The sequence below is a fragment of the Pseudophryne corroboree genome, chromosome 4 (assembly GCF_028390025.1).
Source record: "Pseudophryne corroboree isolate aPseCor3 chromosome 4, aPseCor3.hap2, whole genome shotgun sequence".
Taxonomy (NCBI): domain Eukaryota; kingdom Metazoa; phylum Chordata; class Amphibia; order Anura; family Myobatrachidae; genus Pseudophryne; species Pseudophryne corroboree.
Window position 1 is genome coordinate 483,850,464 of NC_086447.1, and position 20,427 is coordinate 483,870,890.

At 43.7% G+C, this 20,427-nt stretch overlaps 1 protein-coding gene across 1 annotated transcript in view; it reads left to right on the top strand.

The window, feature by feature from the left end:
- SOBP (sine oculis binding protein homolog) overlaps positions 1-20,427 on the top strand; it is a 267,379-nt gene that overhangs the window by 224,634 nt on the left and 22,318 nt on the right. The gene's annotated exons all lie outside the window — the stretch shown is intronic.

Consider the following 20,427-nt stretch of genomic DNA (forward strand, 5'->3'; position numbering starts at 1 on the left):
ATCCTTAACACTGCTATCAAAGTGATAGCAATGTAACTTACCCCTATTGATCCTGCCCAGTATACACACGGCTGCAAGACACATAGGGGTCTACGTACTGAGGCTTGGAGAAAGATAAAGTGGACGGAGATATAGTACCAGCCAACCAACCAACCCCTTGCTGATACTTTATCTCCATCAACTTTATCTCTCTCCAAGGTTTACTACATATACCGCGTAGTGTGGAGGTGGTGAAGGGGCCCAGTCAGATCCTTTTTTACATACCGGAGCTCCGTTCCATAGGGAGGGGCAGGGTTCTAGGAAGGGAAATAACAGCATCTGAAGATGGTGTATGTTCCCGCAGGCAAAACTCCGAGTGCTTTCAGTTTCCAAAGTTTGCTGTATTCTAGGGGCCATTACTAAAAACATGTCGATAAAAATAACATCTCATTATGTGCAACAGGCCTATTAGTGAAAATGAACAGGTCACTAAGGGGAAGTTATATCAAACCATCTAAAGAGGACAAGTGGAGAAGTTGCGTACAGCATCCAATGAGCTTCCAACACTGTTGTTTCTACAGAAAGGGGGGGGGGGGGGGGAGGGGTGAGGTGGCTTTTGTGTAGTCTCTGTGCCCTACCTCCACCCCTTCCACCCACACACAATGTGCATATCTCTGGGAAAATAACATCAGTGCCATTTTCTCTGTGATTTCTGCAGCAGTGTGGACCCCCGTTGACTCAGAGGCCTGTGTGCACCATATACCCTGGTCCCATTATAGATAGATCTTTGGCTTCTTGCTATAATTTAGCAATTATAGTCTCCCTTAAATTAATATATGTTAGATCAATTTACAAATTAACCTGCAGACCTGGAGATCTTATAGAATGTCATGTATAATAAACTGACTAGATTGGAGGGGTTAACAAATATCTACCATGCCATCAGATATTAATGCAGATGCAAGCAGAAAATAACAAAAGAAAAATCTGGTTGGTTGATGGTGTTTAAGGGATAGGATTGCTGTTGTGCTCATGCCTCACTGTTTTTCTCTTGTACAGTTCAACAAATAATAGGCATAGTATACTTAATACCCAACATTCGAATGCCTAAAGTGGAACAATTAATTAAAGGATAACTACAGTATACTCGATAAAAGGACATGTAAATAGATAAAGCATCACAGGAAAATACATTGTTTAATTTTGCACTGATTTATCACTGTCGTGTTGTTAAAATTTGATGTTAGTTAGGTATTCCCCTTCGTTACATATAGCTATAGCCATCTCCACATACATTTAGAACGTGATCCTGGCATAAAAAAATGAATGAAAAAGAATAGCATTTCAGTTGTAACAATATCACTGACATTACAGAGTAGCATGAAACTACTAATCATTCTGCAAAGACCATTTCTTTACCTAGAAGACCTGCATACCAGTCACATAAGCTCATTTGAACTACCCCAGAGCATGCTTGTGAAAATCAGTTAAATATACTATTACTACAGGTTGAGTATCCCTTATCCAAAATGCTTGGGACCAGAGGTATTTTGGATATCGGATTTTTCCGTATTTTGGAATAATTGCATACCATAATGAGATATCTTGGCAATGGGACCTAAATCTAAGCACAGAATGCATTTATGTTTTATATGCACCTTGGCCCTCATTCCGAGTTGATCGCTCGTTATTTTTCATCGCATCGCAGTGAAATTTCGCTTAGTGCGCATGCGCAATAGTCGCACTGCGACTGCGCCAAGTAACTTTGCTATGAAGATAGTTTTTCTACTCACGGCTTTTTCTTCGCTCTGGCGATCGTAGTGTGATTGACAGGAAATGGGTGTTACTGGGCGGAAACACGGCGTTTTAGGGGCGTGTGGATGAAAACGCTACCGTTTCCGGAAAAAACGCAGGAGTGGCCGGAGAAACGGGGGAGTGTCTGAGCGAACGCTGGGTGTGTTTCTGCCGTCAATCCAGGAACGACAAGCACTGAACTGATCGCACAGGCAGAGTAAGTGTGGAGCTACTCTAAAACTGCTAAGTAGTTTGTGATCGCAATAATGCGAATACATCGGTCGCAATTTTAGGATGCTAAGATACACTCCCAGTAGGCGTAGGCTTAGCGTGTGTAACTCTGCTAAATTCGCCTTGCGACCGATCAACTCGGAATGAGGGCCCTTATACACACAGCCTGAAGGTAATTTTAGCCAATATTTGTTATAACTTTGTGCATTAAACAAAGTGTGTCTACATTCACACAATTCATTTATGTTTCATATACACCTTATATACACAGTCTGAAGGTCATTTAATACAATATTTTTAATAACTGTGTATATTAAACAAAGTTTGTGTACATTGAGCCATCAGAAAACAAAAGTTTCACTATCTCACTCTCGCTCAAAAAAGTCCGTATTTCGGAATATTCCGTATTTCGGATATTTGGATATGGGATACTCAACCTGTATCATCTACTCCATACTCCCTTCAATGGAACCTAATCCTTGGTTTCCACCACCCTGCTACTTATTTAAGTGCTGTGACCACTGATGCAGCATTGTTTATTAACTATGTGCCTAATTCCGTGGATTAGCGCACATCTCCAATGTTTTGGGTTCTTCACATATGCAGAATGGGTCCTCCAATACCGCATGCAGTTCCCCCAAGCCTCTGCTTGTTTGACAGGCAGAGGCATTTGTGGTGCGGTGCAGGGGCATTCCTGGCCAGCGCTCCCAGAAACGGAAGGGATGAGGCCAGGGTCTGCATGGCTGCACGCAGGTATTCTTGCCTTGCAAGCTACCAGGAACCGGCGAGGCTGAGTAAGCCTCCGCTTACACAGCCTGGCCAAACCAAACCTGCAACCACCGATGGTCATGATGGTGATTCAAGGCAGCATCTACGGATGCTGCACTCAGATCGCAAATGCAATGCAGGAGGTGTCTATTTCATATAGACAACTTCTGCTGCATATGCATTTTGGTGGACGGAATTGCAAAGCCGCTTGTGTGTGGCTCTGCAATTCCGTCTACTCAGGCCCTATGTACTTAATTGTATTATAAGTCACTGTTTTCTTGTGTGCTCATTTGTTTATGTACTTTGTTAGGCGATGTGGAACCCTTTGGGCGCTTTATAAATAAAGGCTAATAACAATAACAACAACTAGCTGATGTGCCTGGTTTCAACTAGGCAAAGGTTTGCTGGGCAGAACATTATACCCCTTTTCCTCCCCTTAGGAGTCAAATTTCAAAAAAATCCCTGTTTATTGCGTGGCTGCAAACAACGGTCACAGTTTCCAGACCACCAGCAGGTTACATGTTCTAGGTAACCCAGCAGGTGCACAGGGAGAGTTCACCAACTGTTACATTTTTCAGAGCATAAAGGTGATGCATGTGAATGGCAGGTGGATGTTTTGCCAAATCACTTTGGAATGAAACAACCAATTACAACACCAATATAATTCTGCCTAATTCAGACCTGATCGCTAGGCTGCGTTTTTTGCCGCCTACAGGGGGAGGGGAAAATCGCTGTGCATGGGGTGCCATCGCATTTGCAGGTGAGCTGCACAAACAGAAGTTTGTGCAGTCTGTGCACAGGCCAGGACTTACTCTTCCAGTGCGATGATCTGGGCTGGAGCTGACGTCAGAAACCCGCCCTTCAAACGCCTGGTCCCTCCTGCGTTTCTCTGGACACTCCTTAAAAACGGTCAGTTGCCACCCACAAACGGCCTCTTTCTGTCAGTCACCTTGCTATTGCCTGTGCGAACGCTTTTCTTGCACCGATCCCCGTTGCTGCGGACCGACGCGCCTGCACATTGCGATGCATATGCATGCGCAGTTCAGACCTGATCACAGGCTGTATGAAAACGCAGCCTAGCGATGAGGTCTGAATTAGGCCCCCAGGACCTTTCATTTGGCATATGATGTGCCCTGATCAGACATCGGCATCAACAAAATATACCACTCATAAAAGTGGTCCTTCTGCTATTAATATATAAATAATAATAAATCTATATACGTCAGCTAATTCATATATATTATTTAATTCACAAGCTTGATACATTTTATTAAATGTGAAAAACTAACTTTTATTTGCTCTTAATATTTGTTTTAAAATTAGGTACACACTGAAGGCCATATTAAATTAGCCATGCTAATTACCACGGGCTTGTAGCAGTGCCAGGACTATTCAATTGCAGCCCTCGATAAGCCTGCAGGCTGAATTTAGCGTAGATTTCTGTTTGAGCCTCAGGAGGCTAGAACAGAATTCTGCGACAAATAAGGCTTTCTGCACTTAACGCTTTCACTGCAAACACTTTTGGGAAACTGGTAGAGCACACCCAGATGGTATAAAGCTATAACCACTTTGCCAAAATTAAAACTGTTTTGGAGAAAAGAGGAACAAGGTGATTTTGCATAAAAAAGAGGGTATCCGGTCTCTAGGTCAAACACATAGGTCGACCATGTCTAGGTCGACCACTATTGGTCGACAGTAAGTAGGTCGACATGGACTCTAGGTCGACATGTTCTAGGTCAACATGACAGAAGGTCAACATGAGTTTTTGACTTTTTTTTGTTCATTTTTTTGAACTTTTTCATTCTTTACAATCCACGTGGACTACAATTGGGAACGGTAACCTGTGCCGAGTGCAGCGAGGCACCTTGCCCGAAGCATGGCGAGTGAAGCAAGCCATGCAAGGGGACACGGTGCACTAATTGGGGTTCCCGGTCACTCTACGAAGAAATCGACACCAAAAAAATTACAAAAACTCATGTCGACCTTCTGTTATGTCGACCTTGTACATGTCAACCTACTTACTGTCGACCAATAGTGGTCGACCTATACACTGTCGACCTAAATGTGGTCGACCCTATGAGCCACGCCCTAAACGAGATGCATAATGCAATACGAGGAATGGCATAATTGCTCTCATTAGTGACAAAAAATAAAAGTTAATTTATCTTTGATCTTTTAAATATCAGCCTCAAACAAATCCCCACACACTAGTTCAAGTCCCTAATCTTTAAAATATACATGAAACTGTTAAGTGAAATACCAGGCTTAATGATTTCTGTAAATATTGCCCAGTTCATATTACAAGATGATGACAATTGTAATATGAACACATTTTTGGCACAGCCATGGGTATCAGATTCTCAGTGATCTACTCCAAACTTTACTCTTCTTATAGGGAAGTTCCAGTCATTAATGGATCTTGGTGCTAACTTGATGATGTTTAACACTATGCAGCAATGATTTGATGCCTCACAGAAATAGTTTTTATCCAATTCCTGAAATTACATAATATTGAATAAAACATTTGGTAGAATAGCTAATTCTAGCCCACTACAACCTGTATGTAAGGATGAGTTCATCCCTTATTTCAGTGCTTAACAAATACTGTATAAAATACATTTTGGTCAACCTCAGAAGATAGACACTAGACTGGGAGGAGCACGTAGAACAGAGACTGGTACCTGAGGAATGGGTAAAATTCAGGAACCATCACTTTTATAACTACAGTATACAATATATCCTCTATTGGTAGTATCTAGTCTCCACTATATGAGTTAATTCCAACAGTTCATATAAATGCTAGAGAGTTTGCACAGAAGGGCTCCCTATCTCATATCTGATGGAGATGCCAAAGAAATGTAAAGTTCTAGTATGAAATGCTTAATCAAATAGAAGAGATCATGAGGGTTGTACCACCCTAGGGCACAGAGAGATACAATGTATCCAGACCTACAGGGCCAGGCTTGCAGGGTAGATAACATGGCCATGACCCTTCAGCAGTAGCAAATAACTTATTTGGATGCCTAAACCTAACCCCCCTTACCACAGCCTATACCTAACCCCCCTCCTCACAACCTAACCCTAATGCTCTCCTTGCAGCCTAAACCTAACTCTCTATTCCCCCCCCCCCACTCATGGCTTACCTCTCTGGCAGCCCAACAACAGTAATTAAGGAGTCCCGACCGGGATTGTGATCCTATTTGGAATGCCGGCAACTGCATTTCGAGCAGTGTCGGGGTTCAGGCATTGGTATTTCGACTGCCGGGATCCCGACTGTCAGGAGCCTGACCAGATCCCATGCAGAAGATAAACTCAGGCACAGTGACTGAGTCATTGCTATATTCTGCTCGGGTTCGGTATTACTGGCAGACAGGATGCCAGCTGTCCAGCGGGGCAAGTGCTAAAAGTCCCCTTGCGGGCTCGCTGTGGTCGCCACACTGCGGGCTTGGTGGCTTACTACGCTTGCCACAGGATCTATTCCCACTGTATGGTTTTCGTGGGCACCCATAAGTGGGAATAGCCCTGGTGCGCCGGGATGCCGGCTGGCGGCATTGTTGGCTGTCGAGATTTCGGTGTCTGTATCCTGAACGCTGGCAAATTGACTGCATTCCTTCTGCTGCTATGCAAGCAGCAGATTTTTGTCACACCGAGCCCACAGCATGGAGAGTGCAGCGAGCCCGCAAGGGGCTTTGTTGTGCGTGCCCCCCGTCAGCCATATAAATGCATTTCTTTTTTTTATTTTCACATTTTCGCTGTTTAGATTGAAACATTTCTACGTGTAAGAATATTATATCTTACAACAAGACTGACCATTTTCTAAAATAGAAAACCTAGGAGGTGTGGTGTGTCAAAAGGGGTAGTGGGGACTGCCCTGCAAAAATGTTAGGGTCTCCTGCCCTGTGCTGCCACGTCGTCATGGCAACCGGGAGACAAGTGCTAGCGGAGTAACCTGAGCGCAGCTGATACTCCGGTTCGGGTCTTTTGCTGTGCAGTGGTTATAGGCTCTGTGCATGGCAGGGGATCCGGTGCTGGTTTTTGTGCTCACAGTCTGTGAGGTCTGAGTGGGGCGTGGACAGCACCTGCTTTATAAGGCCTCTTTTCAGGGTAAGCAGATGCTGCTGAATCTTTGTTGGTTAGTCAGTTTCTGAAAGTTAGCCAGTACTGTGTAGCTTTGTATTTGTTTGTTGCTTACTGCAAATAGGCCTGGGGATTTGGTATTACACTCTGCCAATCCAGACCTAGCAGTAAGACTGGAGTCAGTCGTTTAGCTTGCTGGGGTTCTGTTACTACTCTGTGAACTTAGCAAGTTTGCGGCTGTATTCTAAGACTTGCCTGTCTAATCCTGTCTCACTGTGCTAGGTGTCAGGGGTCAGTTTAGTGGCAGTAAACCAAACCTGTGCACTGCAAGTGAGAATTAGGATTGTGGAGAATCTCCTTGTGTCTATCATTCCATCTCTGACCAAGGAGTTTACTGCCACACCCGTTGGTAACCCTTTAGGGTTTTGCTGTTGCCCTTAGCAACAGCATTTCGGGTTTTCTATGTATTAAAACACAACATCTTGCTTTTCACATCTGAGCAGTTCTAATACAAGGGAGATACCCAGTTCCTTAGCCTCTGGGCTTCTCTGTTCACGTTGTGTGTATTTTGTTACCCTACCACCTTCTGTGTACGTTATGTCATATTCCCTAGTCTGTCTGTGAGTCCATTTGTTTTGCATAACAGTTCAAACACCAGTACATTCCTGCAGGCACTGGAGTGCATAACAGTCCTGACACCAGTACTTTCCTGCAGGCACTGGTGTGCATAACAAAAAATCATACATTGGCCTTCACAGGAAAACATTTCGAATACATTATCCTCAACAGAAAAAAAAAAAAAACACATTGTCTCCCACAGGAAATTAACCAAAACACATTCTGTGTTAGACACACTGCTCTCACTTCCTGGTTCCAGGTGTTAAAATGCAGCAATTTGCCTGTGCAAGGACTGACTAAAGAGTGGATTAAGCAAATGCTGTTTACTGAGGATTCACTACAATGAGCCAGGCAGCTCACAACAGGTACCTACCATATGTGCTAGCAATTGTCAGATTTATCCTGACTTATATATTATCCATTTACTTTCCTTTTATTGCTTATTCATTTTGTACTTTATATGTATGGTTACATGCATTTTAACAGTATTTACTGCAGAATATTACTGTGTGTTTATGTTTAAACAATTTGAATAAATTATTATATTTACTTGAATAATCTTATATCAGTACACATTTATATAGATACATCTGTGCGCTTGGGAAAGCCACCATAAAGCTGCAGCTTCAGCTTGCAGGCTGTGGCTTCAGTTCGGCACAACTAACCAATAAGAATTAGCCTGATTCTTATTGGCTGCTGTTGTATATCCAGCGTGATTGACTTGTTGAATGTCTGTAATCGACCGTTTGATCAACACTTTGGACACCTCTGGCATAGATAGTTTCGCCCATATTGGCCCACATACACACATGGGCATATAATTGTATGAAAGAGTAGAGCACAGGTACTCAAACTTGGTCCTTTGGACCCCAAGAAGTTCACATTTCCAAGTCTCCTCAAAGAATTGCAAGTGAAATAATTATTTCCATCTGTGGATTATTTAAAATGTATCAGTGAGTAATGCATACACCGGTGCACATGCTAGGTTATCTGGAAATCATGAACTGTATGGGGTCCTGAGGACCAAGTTTGAGAATCACTGAAGTAGGGTATCCTTTTTCATATGAAGTGTCCACTTAATAGTTATTGTGTGGTGAGCACCAGACAGTGGGGCAGATGTATTAACCTGGAGAAAGGATAAAGAAGTGATAAAGCAGTGATAAGCGCAAGGTGATAACATACCAGCCAGTCATTACGGATTTGAAAAAATAGGATTTTAATTACCTACCGGTAGTCCGTAGAGAATACTGGGAATCCATTTAGTACCATGGGGTATGGGCACTTTAAGAATTTGATAGTGTGTGCTAGCTCCTCCCTCTATGCCCCTCCTACCAGACTCAGTCTAGGAAACTGTACATGAGGAGATGGACATACTTTGAGAGAAGGATATAAAAGGATGGTGGTAAGATTCCGAACCAGCACACATAAACAAGAGGAAAGCCAAGCTAACCAAACTTGAAAACAGGAACAGCAACAGCTGAACCAAACAACATTACTTAACCAAGTAACAGTGCAGGAAATACGAAGCACCGGGCGGGCGCCCAGTATCCTCTACGGACTACGAGAAAAGGATTTACAGTAGGTAATTAAAATCCTGTTTTCTCTTACGTCCTAGAGGATACTGGGAATCCATTTAGTATCAAGGGGATGTACCAAAGCTCCCACACCGGGTGGAAGACTGCTGAGGTTCCTGCAGAACGGACCAAACTGAAGGTCCTCAGAGGTCAAAGTATTGAACTTGTAGAACTTAGCAAATGTGTTTAAACCTGATCAAGTAGCTGCTCCACAGAGCTGTAAAGCCAAGACACCCAAGGCAGCCACGAGGAAGAGCCCACCTAGTAGAGAGGGCCTGTACAGATTTTGGAACCGGCAATCCTGCCATGGAATAAGCATGCTTGACAGCGAGCCTGATCCAGCATGCAATAGACTGCTTTGAAGCAGGAGACCCATTTTTATTGGGATCATAAAGAACAAACAGCGAGTGCGATTTTCTGTGACGAGCTGTTCGCTTCACATACACCTTCAAAGCCCTCACAACATCCATAGACTTTGAAGTAGCAGAGGTGTCGGTAACAACCGGAACCACAATAGGTTGGTTGATGTGAAACGCAGACACCACTTTTGGAAGAAATTGCTGACGAGTTCTGAGTTCAACTCTATCTTCATGAAAAATTAAATTGGGGCTCTTGTGAGACAACACCCCCAGCTCCGACACACGTCTTGTGGAAGCCAAGGCCAACAGTGTGACAGTCTTCCACGTAAGATATTTTACATCTACCTCCTGTAATGGTTCAAACCAGTCCGATTGGAAGAACTGCAGCACCAAATTGAGATCCCAAGGTGCTGTGGGAGGCACAAGGAGAGGTTGGATGTGCAAAACCCTTTTCAAGAATGTCTGGACCTCAGGGAGAGAATTTATTTATTTATTAACAGTTTCTTATATAGCGCAGCATATTCCGTTGCGCTTTGCAAGAGAGAAGACAATTGTTTCTGAAAGAAAATGGACAAGGCCGAAATCTGGACTTTTATGGAGCCCAGACATAGGCCCACATCCACACCTGATTGCAGAAAAAGCAGGAAATGTCCTAGATGACATTCCACCGCAGAATATTTTCTGCTCTCACACCAAGAGACGTATTTCTTCCAAATACGGTGGTAATGTTTAGGCGTTACCCCGTTTCTGGCTTGGATCCTAGTCAGTATGACCTTGTCACGGATCCCTCTCTGGGCTAGAATTTACCGTTCAACCTCCATGCCATTAAACGTAGCCACAGTAAGTTTTGATAGATTAATGGGCCCTGTTGCAGAAGATCCTCGTGAAGAGGTAGAGGCCACGGATCTTCGAGGAGCATCTCCAGAAGGTTCACTTACAGGCCCTCCTTGGACAGTCTGGAGCAATGACTATTGCTTGAATCTTTTCCCTTTTTATTCTTTCGAGAATTCTTGGGATCAGAGGAAGTGGAGGAAACCCATACACCATCTGATAGACCCATGGAGCCGTCAGAGCGTCTACCGCCACTGCCTTTGGGTCGCTCAACCTGGAACAATATCACTTGAGCTTCTTGTTGAGATGAGAGGCCATCGTGTCGATTTGTGGATATCCACACCGATGTGTCAAGTACCTGAACACCTCCGAGTGAATGCTCCACTCCCCCGGGTGCAGGTCGTGTGTGCTGAGGAAGTCTGCTTCCCAGTTGTCTACTCCCGGAATGATGACCGCTAACAACACCATGGCCCAGAGGAGAATTCTTGTCACCTCTGACATTGCTGTTCTGCTCTTCGCTCCGCCCTGTCGGTTGATGTATGTTACCACCGTCACATTGTCCGACTCTACCTGAATGGCCTGATTCTGAAGAAGATATGAGGCTCACAGAAGGGCGTTGTATATAGCCCTGAGTTCCAGGTTGTTGATTGGAAAGACAACCTCCTGAGTTGACCATCTTCCCTGAAACTGCACCCCTGGGTGATTGCTCCCCAACCTCTGAGGCTTGCATCTGTGGTTAGCAGAATTCAATTCTGAATCCCGAACCGTAAACCCTCGATTAGGTGAGAAGTCTGAAGCAACCGTAGAAGAGAAATCCTGGCTTTTGGCAACAAACGGATCCTCTGGTGCATGTGAAGATGCGATCCGGACCATTTGTCCAACAGATCGAGCTGGAAGGGCCTTGCATGAAACCTTCCATACTGAAGCGCCTCGTAAGAGGCTACCATTTTCCCCAGAAGGCGAATGCTGAGATGCACCGATATCTGGGTTGGCTTCAGGACATCCCGAATCATCGACTGGATTACCAATGCCTTTTCCAATGGAAGGAACACTTTCTGAGACTCTGTCCAGTATCATTCCCAGGAATAGAAGCCTGCGTGATGGCTCTAGGTGAGATTTCGGAAGGTTCAGAATCCACCCGTGATCCCCGAGTAGCTGGGTTGGGAGGGCAATGCTGTCCAACAACCTCTCCCTGGATGGCGCGTTTATCAGAAGATCGTCCAGGTACGGAATTATGTTCACTCCCTGTTTTTGGAGGAGAAGCATCATCTTTGCCATCACCTTGGTGAACCCCCTCAGTGCCGTGGAGAGACCAAATGGCAGGGTCTGGAACTGGTAGTGACAGTCCTTCAGTGCAAACCGTAGATAAGCCTGGTGAGGCGGCCAAATCGGGATGTGAAGGTACGCATCCTTGATATCCGGAGACACTAGTAAATTCCCCTTCCTCAAGACCTGGGATCACCGCTCTTAGAGATTCCATCTTGAATTTGAACACTTGTAAGTACGGGTTCAGCGACTTGAGATTCAAAATCGGTCTTACCGAACCATCCGGTTTCGGTACTACAAACAAGTTGGAATAACACCCCTTGTTTTGCAGATGAGATGGAACTGGCACAGTGACCTGAGTCTGTACCAGCTTTTGAATGGCGTCCTTTAAAGTTATACTTGCCTCTTGGAAAACTGGTAAGCCTGGAACTCCAGTCTATAGCCCTGGGAAATAAGATATATGACCCAGGGATCCTGGCATGAACGTGTCCAGATGTGACTGAAGAATTGTAGCCGGGTTCACACCCGCTAGTCTTCCAGGCCCAGCAGTCCACTGTCATCATGCTGAAGGCTTTGAGGAAGCAGAGCTTGAGCTCTGTTCCTGAGAACCGGCAGTTGCTGGATTGTGTGGTTTACCTCTAGCGCCTCTGGTGGCTGTAGAAGAACCCCTGGATTTGCCCTTAAACTTGGCTGTCCGAAAGGACTGCAATTTGGAAGCTGAGTAGGCCTTCCTGGCTGGGGGAGCCTGGGAAGAAAGATATGTAGACTTACCTGCAGAAGCTTTGGAGATCCATTTATCCAGTTTGTCTCCAAATAAGGCCTCTTCTGTAAATGGTAGGCCTTCCACGCCTTTCCTGGAGTCCGCATCAGCAGTCCACTGGCGGGAACTGTTTTGGTCCCGCAAGAGACCCTGCTCTTCCCACTATACAACTATCAGTCTGTGGCTTTCTGCTGCCTCCATTCCCCTCCTCACATCGTGTCAGTGCCCCTGTGAAATTGTCAAATTTTTTACAGTTTCTTATATAATGCAGCACATTATGTATATCCTGATATACTCTGTGCTGCTGGTGGACCGTGCTACTTCCACTATATAACGCTCAGTGTGTGGGTTTGTGCTACCTGCATTCCCCTCCTCACATCATGTCACTGGCCCTGTCACATGCAGCCCTGTCATCACTGACATATCATGCATGTCCTGCCTGATATAGTGTGTGCTGCTGGCCCACCCCTAGTGGTGCTTGTGGTGTGTTACCCCCACAGTGTTTGTTCCCAGAGTGTAAGTCATATGTGTAGCAAGTTTGGTGTAAATTGCTCCAGGCATTCCAAATTTATGCTGTCTGCTGAAAAACTCTGTGCTGCTGCCTCACCCCGAGGGGTGCTAGGGGTGTCTGACCCCCACAGTGTTTGTTTTCAGAGTGTAAGTCATATGTGTACCAAGTTTGTTGTAAATTGCTGCAGGCATTCCATAGTTATATTGTCTGCTGAAATACTCAGTGCTGCTGCCTCACCCCTAGGGATGCTAAGGGTGTCTTCCCCCCACAGTGTTTGTTCCCAGATTGCAAGGCATATGTTTACCAGTTTTTGAGTACATTGCTCCAGCAATTCCGGAGTTATGCTGTCTCCTGATATACTCTGTGCTGCTGTCTCCCCCCCCCCCCATCCCCCAGGGGTGCTAGGGATTTCTATTTGTTTTAGTTGCCTCCGCCGTGTTTTAATACGCTCGTATGTAAAACTTCACGATCATAGCTTGTAAACTGTGGATTTGTATAGAAAGACAGAAGGACAGAAGGACTAATTTTCGCTTTTATATAGTAGATATATATATATATATATATATATATATATATATTTTTTTTTTTATAAAGATGTACACAATAAAAGGCATACAACATACTGTATATGTGCCATCATAAATGCTTCTATTTAGAATTGTGGCTCACATTGTTCTATTAATATTGTACCTTAGGTTTTAGGCCTTTTCTCCATTAGCTAACACCATCAGAAGATGGCATTAGTTCGCTTTTGTCTTTTGATACCTCACTGGTATGCCAGAAATCTTTCCTATCACATCTGTTTTCCTCTGCACATGCATGGCATGATGGACACTCAAGCAGACATACTGTTTATGCTATAAACAAAACTGTCATGGTCCTACCTGAATCAGGACACTAGTAGACTGTACTGCTCTCTTCTACAAGCTGCTGCTAGTGTTCCAGGCTCAGTTGCTGCTTGTTTGGATCCTGAAATGTTATTGCTCTGTTTGGAAAGAGCCAACAGTGCCAATACGTTGTTTCTCAGTTGTCAATGCTCTTGGAGTGAGGTGTGTGAAAGATTTTACTCTGAAAACATTGTTCCTTCTTTCGCAGTGTAGTTATGTCCTTCCGGTGAGCTGAAATAATATTTTATATAAATTCTTTGTAATGAAATCTAGCTATTTTTAAGGGGTAATTCGCTCTCTTAATGTTTAAATGAACCAAATATATATATATTTTTTCTTAATGGCCAATCAATTCAAAGCTCCATCCCCTCCTCTCAGTTCTGCCAATGGGGAAAATGATTTGTAGGAGGACAGCTATGACAAGTCCAGTGCTGTGTGCAGACATGGGGGGTCATTCCGAGTTGTTCGCTCGTTGACGATTTTCACAACGGAGCGATTAAGGCAAAAACATAGTAGATTTACTCACGTCCGAACTAAGAATTTTAGCACAAAACATAGTAGATTTACTCACGTCCGAACTAAGAATTTTTATTGTTGAAGTGATCGGAGTGTGATTGACAGGAAGTGGGTGTTTCTGAGCGGAAACTGACCGTTTTCTGGGAGTGTGCGGAAAAACACAGGCGTGCCAGAATAAAATGCAGGAGTGTCTGGAGAAACGGGGGAGTGGCTGGCCGAACGCAGGGCGTGTTTGTGACGTCAAACCAGGAACGAAACGGGCTGAGCTGAACGCAGTGTAGGAGTAAGTCTCGAGCTACTCAGAAACTGCTAAGAATTTTCTATTCGCACTTCTGCTAATCTTTCATTCACAATTCTGCTAAGCTAAGATATACTCCCAGAGGGCGGCGGCCTAGCGTGTGCAATGCTGCTAAAAGTAGCTAGCGAGCTAACAACTCGGAATGAGGGCCATGGTAAGGTAGAAATGAGGTGCAATACCTCATGGAAACAAAAGATTGTGGGGAAATGTATGACCTTAGAGAGAGACAATAAAAACCAATCAGCTTCAACAGTCATTTTACAGGCTGCAAAAATGACAACTAGGAGCTGATTGGTTGGTACATTATTTCTGTCCACGCTATCTCCCTATTAGGTTTGATACATCTCCCCTGGGTGTTGGAAGGAGCAGGATTCTCTGAAAAAGAAAAATTATAATTCAAACTTTATAATATGGTCTGTGTTATATGGCTGACAGGAGAGTTGTCAATTTTATTGTACACTGCTCAAAAAAATAAAGGGAACACTAAAATAACACATCCTAGATCTGAATGAATGAAATATTCTTGTTAAATACTTTGTTCTTTACATAGCTGAATGTGCTGACAACAAAATCAGCCAAAATGATCAATGGAAATCAAATTTATTAACCCTTGGAGGTCTGGATTTGGAGTCACCCTCAAAATTAAAGGGGAAAAACACACTACAGGCTGATCCAACTTTGATGTAATGTCCTTAAAACAAGTCAAAATGAGTCTCAGTAGTGTGTGTGACCTCCACGTGCCTGTATGACCTCCCTACAGCCCACACAAGTGGCTCAGGTAGTGCAGTTCATCCAGGATGGCACATCAATGCGAGCTGTGGCAAGAAGGTTTGCTGTGTCTGTCATCGTAGTGTCCAGAGCATGGAGGCGCTACCAGGAGACAGGCCAGTACATCAGGAGACATGGAGGAGGCCGTAGGAGGGCAACAACCCAGCAGCAGGACCGCTACCTCCGCCTTTGTGCAAGGAGGAACAGGAGGAGCACTGCCAGAGCCCTGCAAAATGACCTCCAGCAAGCCACAAATGTGCATGGATCTACTCAAACGATCAGAAACAGACTCCATGAGGGTGTTATGAGGGCCCGACGTCCACAGGTGGGTGTTGTGCATACAGCCCAACACCGTGCAGGACGTTTGGCATTTGCCAGAGAACACCAAGATTGGCAAATTCGCCACTGGCGCCGTGTGCTCTTCACAGATGAAAGCAGGTTCTCACTGAGCACATGTGACAGACGTGACAGAGTCTGGAGACGCCAAGGAGAACGTTCTGCTGCCTGCAACATCCTCCAGCATGACCGGTTTGGCAGTGGGTCAGTAATGGTGTGGGGTGGCATTTCTTTGGGGGGCCGCACAGCCCTCCATAGGTAGCCTGACTGCCATTAGGTACCGAGATGAGATCCTAAGACACCTTGTGAGACCATATGCTGGTGCGGTTGGCCCTGGGTTCCTCCTAATGCAAGACAATGCTAGACCTCATGTGGCTGGAGTGTGTCAGCAGTTCCTGCAAGACGAAGGCATTGATGCTATGGACTGGCCCGCCTGTTCCCCAGACCTGAATCCAATTGAGCACATCTGGGACATCATGTCTCGCTCCATCCCTCAGGAGACCATCCACCAATTCATCAGGAGCATGCCCAGGCGTTGTAGGGAGGTCATACAGGCACGTGGAGGCCACACACACTACTCAGCCTCATTTTGACTTGTTTTAAGGACATTACATCAAAGTTGGATCAGCCTGTAGTGTGTTTTTCCACTTTAATTTTGAGGGTGACTCCAAATCCAGACACCCATGGGTTAATAAATTTGATTTCCATTGATAATTTTTGTGTGATTTTGTTGTCAGCACATTCAACTATGTAAAGAACAAAGTATTTAATAAGAATATTTCATTCATTCAGATCTAGGATGTGTTATTTTAGTGTTCCCTTTATTTTTTTGAGCAGTGTACAATGAAGGTGTATTTTTTACTACTCTTATATTACTTTTACACATTTTTTTTTATGTATTATAGTTGTCCGAAGCATGGATAAAATAGCTTGGTGAAAGTCGTGCAAGAGACTGGTGTAATTATTTCCAGGGAATAAAAATCCTTAATTTTAATATGGGAGCAGCATTGCAAAGCCAGTTCTTTTTCTGATTATCATTCAACAAAAACATGCAACTTTTCCAATTGTTTTATGGAGTTAACTCAGTCCCCACTGATGCTTGTAACAGTAAATTGTCCATGGGTGCCCATGGGTGGATGGAGTTGTAGTCATTTGGACAAAATGAAAAGTTTTTTAGTTGACCCAATAATTGGGAATAGGTAACATGGAAAACATTCCAATAATACTGTAAGTGTAATATGATGGCTTATTAACCCTAAAAACAGTTTATATATTTGCAGTGGTGTTAAAAATGATTTATATTTTCCACAAGCAGATTTATTTTCTAAGGCTATATATTAAACAGCGATAGTTTATTAAACTGTACTATGTTTTCGAACACATTCTGATACTTGCATTTGGCAGTGGTTTATGAATAATTGGAAGTGAAAGTACATACATTTACATCATGGATGGGTGAAGGATCCAGTCCAAAAATGAAGGCATCAGGAGAACTGCTGACATCTGTTTATCTGTTTATAGCTATGACAAGAGAACCCATATTAATTCTTGTTCAAAATGCCATACGAAGAAAAGGCATTAGTGCAAACAAGAATCACATTTGAATTGTAGATCATGTATTAGCCATCTGTGAGAACGGATGGTGTTGAGAAATTAATGTGTTAATGAAATCACAATAACTTCTCAGAAGCAATGAATGGGGACTGAAATTATCGTTTTAAAGTTAGGTTTGGTTGATCTAATTATAGAAAATGCAATTTTTTAAAAGAAAAATTAAATGATAAATCAGTGCCAGTTTTTATTAAAGAGCTAGGAACCCTCAATTGAAAATGTTGATAGCAATGGGGCATACCTGGTCACAGAGGTCATCAAGAGTAAGATGTGTCCTACATCACACTTACGTCGTACCATGGGACAACCTCTTTAGTGAGGGACACCTCACTCTTGCAGAGTCCCCTGGCAACTTTGGGATAAATATTGTCATTTGCCCAGAGGTTTCCTATATTTTTTAAAGATGAACTTTACCTTTTAAAGGTGGATTTTATCTAGGTAAAGAGCACCACAATTCAAAAATGATGTTACCTCATTTTAAAAAACAACTCATTCTAAATACTACAACTCATGTGAATAACTGTTAACATGACACATCTCCTGTTGAAAGGCATGACACTATTTTTTTCAGACTTTCCCTTTCACAATAGATCCCGTGTCTACTAGATCCCCAAGCCTTCAATGGTCCTACACCAGTGTCCTATATACAGTAGTTCACTTTGCTTATCTGATTAAATAGGTAGTTTTTAATGCACCTCCTTTAGTTCAGCCATAATTTGCTGTACTTTCAGTTCAGAAAATGAAGGCTAGTGTTGTAGCATGCCAGAGCCCTGCTCCGTCTCACCAGGTCAAGTATTTCCTGGCAGTGCCGTAACAAGGCTTTTTAACGCTGTATGCAAGAAACGACATTGGGCCCCCCCCCCTACATGTAAGATAGGGGCAGTGCGCTCCGTAGGCGCGTAAAAAATATATAGGGGCGTGGCTTTATGGGGAAGGGGCGTGGCCACAAAATAATAGCAATTCATACTACGGTGCACAGTAGTCTCCATTATTCAAATTACGCTGCACAGTAGCGCCACTACACCAGGTAGAGACCCTTTTATACATTACGGCAGACAGCGTCCCCCTTTTTACACATTACGGCAGATGGTGTCCCCCTTTATACACATTGCAGCAGCCAGCGTCCCCCTTTTTACACATTGCGGCAGCCAGTCCCCCTTTTTACACATTGCGGCAGCCAGTCCCCCTTTTTACACATTGCGGCAGCCAGTCCCCCTTTTTACACATTGCGGCAGCCAGGCCCCCTTTTTACACATTGCGGCAGCCAGGCCCCCTTTTTACACATTGCGGCAGCCAGGCCCCCTTTTTACACATTGCGGCAGCCAGCCCCCTTTTTACACATTGCGGCAGCCAGGCCCCCTTTTTACACATTGCGTCAGCCAGGCCCCCTTTTTACACATTATGGCAGACGGTGTCCGAGAGAGAGAGAGAGAGAGAGAGAGAGAGAGAGAGAGACTTACCATCTCCCCGCTGACAGGCTCCTCGTGCAGCTTCCTCGGTGCAGGCAGGTGAGAAGGAAGAGGAGGGAGGGGGACTGGAGCTGCATGTAATTGGTAGTAAGCGCCGCTGCAGCAGTCCCCTCTTCTTCCGTATTGGCTGCCTGGCGCTGCTGTGGATGCTGGGATGGGGGCATGCGCCCATGTGGTTCTGACTCATTTCTATTGACCACGCTCTAGTACTCCTCACGGCCACTACTTGCCTTCAGTGTTCACCTGCCCCATACATAGGAACCCAGTAAGAGGGCTGTGACCTGCATGTTGGGCTCAGCAAAGCCCAAATCCCCTTTCAAGGGTCCCTGGTGAAAAACACCAATATGTTAGACTCCACGCTTCTGTTCTGGGATTTAGCGACTCCTACTAGTACAGTCAACTTCCCTACTATTCCTTGGACAGTTGTGATAGCTGGTGTGCTGGAGAAACACATTAGGAGGTTTTGTGTACAAAAGTGGGAGCAACCAATCAGCTTCTACCTATCGTTGTATTAAATGTACATGATAAATCCTTGCTAGAAGCTCATTGGTTCCTATGGGAAACTTGTCTACTTGCCCATTTCTTCACTGTTTAGAAGATGTGATACATTTCCCCCAGAGTATATCAGACAAATGGTTCATCAAAGCAGAGTAGGTAACCATATTTAATGTATGCACATTAAACCCGTCCAATAATACATTTTGCCTTTTTGACAGTGTAACACTATTGAAGAGATACAGAAGTCTTAGCTACCCACCTTATACCTAAACTGTTTATTCTAAAAATATATTATGCTCATACTTTGGTAGCCTAAAGCATATATATATAGATATAGATATAATATTTTTTACAGAGTTAATCTATCAAATTGTGAAGTTAAGAATGCCAACATTAGAATTCAGGATGGAGTTATAATAATATACTCTGCCTGTGTATCAGGTTTTTGGGCTTGGCAGAAAAACAATTTTCTTAATGGTGTTTTAAATTTGAAAATGTATTTTAAAATATTACATGGTGTGAAGTGCTTTATTTTGCTGGGGAAAAAAACTGTACTCCCATGTCTAAAGGGCACTTTATTAGAAAATTACTCATTGGTAGCACATTGCAAATGGTTTGTAATAATGAGTCTAATTTAATTTTAATTAGAAACTGGGTGTTTTGCAAAAAAACAAAACAAAAGTGTTACTTTTTTTAAATAAGCTCTACAGTATGTTTGATTAGGGTATATTATACTGTATGAGTTCTCTCTTATTTACCATAAATAGGTGTTTCTTCCTACAAAGCTTAGAGATATAACATATAAGCATAAATCAAAGCAGACATGTATTAGCACTTCATTAAATAATCTGTTGTTAGAGTTGTCAATGTTTGAATCAGTACGGGAGTTTCATCAGCACAGAGGAAGAACAGGGAATGTCCACAGCAGGATGAAGAATAGCTCTTACAGGAGAATGGAATGAAACTTGAGAGAAGACCTGTTGGTATGGATGAGGGGGGAATTCAATTAGGGCCAGTAATTTAACGGAGACTAATTGATCCCCCGGGACTATTCAGTTAGCCTTCAAGTTGCAGGTAATAGTAATATTTTGGGGGGGCTTGAGCAGATCCAAAAGAAATACCCGATAAATTGCCTGTTTACGGTTGCCACAAACCCGTTAACACATACTGTAGGTCTGGAAACTTATCCCGGATTCTGTGTTAACATCTGAAAACAGTTAATTTACCGGGCGAGAAAAAGGAGAGCTAATTTAATAGCCCCAGGCATTAAAGCCTG